Genomic DNA, 5,263 nt, shown 5'->3' with positions numbered 1-5,263 from the left:
TGTCCCGCTACTACTGCACTGAAAAGGAAATCTTACTTTAACGGCGAACAGACAGTGAAATGGAAGACCTCAGAAGTTTATATTTCTGAATCTTTATGGGTGGGAGACCCAGTGGTTTAGGCCTCCCTGTCTGTGATGGGAAGGTCACCTGCTTGAATCCCATTTTCAGCAGAATTGTGACATCTCTGCAGGGCCCTCCAGCAAGGTGTGTAGCCTCTTCCAGGGTGCTGGGGAAATGGCTTGAACTGAGCTAGAATCCCAAACTCTTTACATCATAGAAACTTTCTCTCTATAAAAACTACGACTCCTACCAGATGAAACTGCGTGTGACTGGAAAGTATTGGCAAAGCATCTCCATTTTCCAGTAATCTCTTATCCTGAATATCCCAGCTGCTACAGGCACAAAGCAGGGAATACAATGCTTGCATGGACACCAACCCATCACAGAACACACACCTACAGCACTGTATGCGCAATTCAGTAACTCAAATGCATCTGTGGCAGTATGACTATTTTAAGTACCTGTGCCTTTAAATGGGCGGGCCGATTTGTATTGTAATTCGTGGTAGCGCCCTATAAAAATGGCAGTGGTTGGCTGGGGGTCGAACGCTGGCAAGGTTCTTCCGGTTACCTGACTTCGTGGTAAAGATCTGCATACGACGGATTTATTGGAGGCGGCTGTTTGGTAGGTGGCAGCGGGTACGTTTTATTCCATTCTGTTTCGGCTCACTTGTACTCAACCGGTGGGTGCACGTTGCTGCGGGTAAATGGTGGGGCTGGCGACTTGTAATGGGCTTGTGTAAAATCGCCCGTAAGTTCGCTCTAGGTTCGTGATTGTGGGTTTTAATTAACTTGTTTTGCCTGGCGCCATCCTTTGCAGGCAACGTGGAGGGAGTTTATCCGGCTGGTTGGAGATCACTACGCCATTAAGCATTGCTGCTCTGCCTGCTTTTACAGCTGCGGTCTGGATTGCCTGTCCTGCAGTTGCTGCTGCTTTGCCTCTTTGCCTCTGCTCTTGTTTTCTCTCCTTTTTTTTGTATTGAATGTGAGGGATTTTATCTTGTGTGTTTTAAGATTCTTTGGGGTTGGGATGCCATAAGGGAGGAAGGGAACTTTGTGGTGGCATGTTGTATTGCGTGTATGCATGGGAATTGTAGTGTTTTGTTTCAGGATGCCATCTGTTGTTTAACTGTTTAACCTCCTACCCTGTGTGGACCAGCCCCGAGGTTTTATCTCGTCGTGTGGATGGTGTTTTTAATTTTGTTATAATAAAAGATTGTAAGTGGAGCCACGTCTCTTGCTGCCGTGTATAACGGACCTGAGTACCTTTCTCTTGGAGTTTCATTTAGCTTAGGAACTATTTCCCTGGGCGCAATTCCCAGGGTGGCGTAGTCGGTGTCTTAAGGGGTGGTTCCCCTGAACTCTGAGCCCAGCGCTGCGACACATCTCAGAACATTTTTGGACAGTGGGAGGGAAACCGGAGTAGGGAACATGGAACCTTCACACACATGGCGCCATAAGCAGAAACTCGAACCCAGATCCTAAGGGTATGAGGCAACAGTGCTGATCACTGCACCACCCTGCAATCCCGTGAACGGGCCTGAGATCAGTATTTCACTTGTGTTATTCATTACTTGTTCCTATAGTAGTTCCTTCAGTACTGTAATTTCTTCACTAGTTCAGCTTTGCAGAATTCACAGATACGGTAACAATGAGGTAAAAGATGCACCACGATTCATGAATGACGGACGAGCAATATTTAACTAAGACTTAGTTTGCGGCTAAATAATACATAAGTACAGTAAGTGTCACGGGTCGTGGGCAACGATCGCGAGCGGAGAACGGCGATCGTGCGGAAGGAGCAAGCTGACAAGCGGGATACGGGAAAACGGGGGTTTAATCGGGGAACGGGAAGCAGGAGACATGGAACGCCAACTAACATCAATGACAGACAAAGCAAACTGGGGAGACCAGGACTTAAATACACGGAACAAGGCAGCAGGAAACAAGACACGACTGGGCAGGATCAGGAAATCACACGTGGGTAATTAGGGGGCGTGGCACACAGGAGGAGCGGACGAGCCGGGCATGACAGTAAGAGCATAATACTGCATTAATAGCACACCCTCAAGTAAAGCATTACCAGGACATTTATATCACTCATAGCAATTTTATCAGAAAAATATAATAGGTGCTTTTGAGAACCACCGTCACAGTCTCAGCTATGTATAAGCTCCATGTTATTTGACAGTGATGCAATGTTTGTAGATAAATACTTGGGAGGAAGTCCACAGTCCACCTGTAATACTGGGGCTTGTTTCACAAAACAACATTTCTTACTTAGTGGGATAACTGATTGACTTTAAAGTACACCGATTTAAATGGACTTTACCTGTATTTTTATTGCATATGTGTGTTTGCTCCTACACATCTGTACTATGTGTCTCTATTTTTATTTGGAAAAAAAGATGCATATGTCCTGTGTTAACATTCAGGTGCTCACAAGTACATGTGTGTGCAAAAGGAGGCTCCCTAAGTTCCGAAGAGTCCACAAACAAAATGAAATATTATTTACCATTAGATCACTTATTGGCTGAGGATCCTGAAATGCATACTGTTCAGATTAATGGACTGTGCTTCATATGGAAACACTTGTCACTGCAGAACAGTGCCCAGTGTCACTGCATAATCCAGTTAAGAACATTAAGCTGATTTACATGGATAAAGTTGAACTTAGTCAAGATGATTTTTAGGGGGGGAAGACTTAATATTAATATTCCATAACAATTAATACTTAATTGTTTTAAAGTAAGGATAGAAAGCTGATGTAATGGACACTTGGGTGGGTTACAAATCCACCTCACTAGGAAGTTTCATAAAGAACACGTAAGTTTTTGCAGGTCTGGCAAACAAAAATGGTGATTTACCTTTCACCAAATAATATTTAGTATTATTCAAGAGGTCGGCTATATTATGTGCAGTATCTATCTAAATTTACCATAAATATTATTATTAAAACTAATGTGAGCCATTCGTCACATTTAGCTGCTAATTATAGCATCGTGCCTCTTTCACTCTCTTTTACTCCTGTGCCAAAATGACAGCCACCAAATTAAATGTTCTAATAGAGCAGCTATGAGATTACCACATGTAGTACAGACCATGTTAAAACACTTTCAGCCTCCTAGAGTTTCATGCTGAGCCGAGTCTACTTCATCTCCATTATTCACTGTTTTATTCTTTCGGGGTCATTTGGAGGTCGCTCGAATCGAGCTGTTGGGATGCAGAGAAAAATCATATAGAAATACTTATACAGACATAAAGGCAATTTGATTTAGTTACTGTTTTGATCACTGTATAAATTTTCGGAACACAATGCCTGTGTATACATACAAATACTCTATGAATCAATTTCAGAGCCTAAATACTATACTGCTGGATTGGTGATAAAATCCAGTAATGAATACACATCTGCAAGCAGTAATATATTTAAAGCAAGAATTTATTTGTGGATTAATATAGTTAACACGAACCAGTTGAATTTGCCTTGAATTTCCTCTGGCATAGAGCATTTAAGTGAAAGTGGGGGAGGGTCACTGTTCTGTTTATAAAATGAATTTTTTTCTCTGTTCTTTTTTCAAGGGAGACAGTGATTAGTTTAGACACCATGGCATGCCTGTATCTCATCAAGTTCAAAGATTTACCATGCATATCAGACTTGGACTTACTTAATATTTGGACAGTCTCGTTCCAGCAGATTAACTGTTGCTGGCAATCTGAAGGAAGATTGAGTGTTGTAATTAAGTCTGTTCCTCCAAAAGAATCAATTGTATAGCTTTAGCAAGAACGGTCAGGTTCCTTCTCTGTGTTCATCTGCCATCGTGACATCATGCTAAAATAATTTCCTACACACACGCACGGCTAATGATATATTGGCTCAGTTGGAACTCTGTACACACATGCATTTTAACACTAGAATACATATGGGTTTGGTCTATGGAGACCTAGGGCAGGGCAGCAGGTATATTGAGCAAGTACAATGTAAGTTTACTCTGTAATCTCTCTTTTCTTTAAATATACTTTGCACCACAAACAACCACTTATACAACAGGCTTCGGGACTTCGTCATTCTCTCTAGTTTCAAATTATTGTGCAACACCTGAATGACAGATTATAACTAAATTACTCCAGTCATTCACAGCTTGGCTGTCAGCCCTGCCACCTTGAAGTCATAAATTTCAATTAAGTTCTCTTTAAGATAAACAAATTCAGATTCCCATAGTGAACGACCGGTAAATGCTGCCAGGAATACCTCTGCATCATCTAAAAGAACCAGAAGGCAAAGAGGTGTCTTTCCAAGCAGGATTAGAGCCCTTTTAGTGGATGACCTTCTGCTCAGCTTTCTGCAGGAGCTACTGCAGGCAAGCATTTCCAGTGAGCGTTTAAAGACACAAACCAAAATCCAGCAAAGGATCACCCATGTGACCCTGTCATAACTAACGCAATATACATAACTATAGATTCTAAACAAACAGTTAAAGTTTCACTAAACTATGAACTCTTCAAGCCGTATGTATTAAATTCATCAAAGACATCACAGCTAGTTCATCCTACTGATACTTGAGTCTTGGTGACCTTGCTTGACGGAGTGCAACATCAGTCACTCCCAGGGAAATCTGAAGGAGCATGACTTACACAGGCCATTTATTGCAGTGTAGTCAGTTTATTAATGCAATTGGAATTTTATCTAAATATAAGAAAATTATACTTGCTTAGATTTTCATTTTTTTTGTAGTGAAGTTAAGATACCTGAAATCAGGTGTTCTACCTGATTTCAGGTAAGTCACTTCAGCTTTCATAATCACTGCTCCCCCTGGTGGATGGATAAATCATTGCAAGTATTTTACACACAGAGAGGTAAGGGGCGGATCATGCCGGCCCCCTTGTTCATTACATCATCGTGGGGGATCTCATTACAGTCAAGGTCCCACCCAGAACCCAGCAGGGCCAGCCAAGGACCAGCCAAGGACCAGCCAAGGACCAGCCAAGGTCCCATCATGGAAACTGGGGAAAATTCAAGCGGCTACATCTGTATTATGATGTAGTGTAAATGTAGATGTCATGTGACCAGGAGTCACTTTGTTGTTCCTTCCCTGCTTTTTAAGGAAATTTTAGGAAATTTAACAATCAGAGCCTTGGTGCTTAGAGGTAAAAGTAAATGACTCCTTTGTTACCTTCCCTGTCACATCACTCCGGACTCATT

General features: G+C 42.0%; 1 long non-coding RNA gene across 1 annotated transcript; it reads left to right on the top strand.

Moving 5' to 3' along the window:
* The first annotated feature begins 495 nt into the window (after positions 1-495).
* LOC125709506 (uncharacterized) lies at positions 496-1,287 on the top strand. Its single transcript, XR_007382736.1, has 2 exons — positions 496-699; positions 881-1,287. It is a non-coding gene; the product is annotated as an uncharacterized LOC125709506 (long non-coding RNA).
* The last annotated feature ends 3,976 nt before the right edge of the window (positions 1,288-5,263 follow it).

Source organism: Brienomyrus brachyistius, chromosome 16 (genome assembly GCF_023856365.1).
Source record: "Brienomyrus brachyistius isolate T26 chromosome 16, BBRACH_0.4, whole genome shotgun sequence".
Taxonomy (NCBI): domain Eukaryota; kingdom Metazoa; phylum Chordata; class Actinopteri; order Osteoglossiformes; family Mormyridae; genus Brienomyrus; species Brienomyrus brachyistius.
Note: the sequence above shows the minus strand (reverse complement) of the source record. Positions and strands in the feature narration are given on the sequence as shown.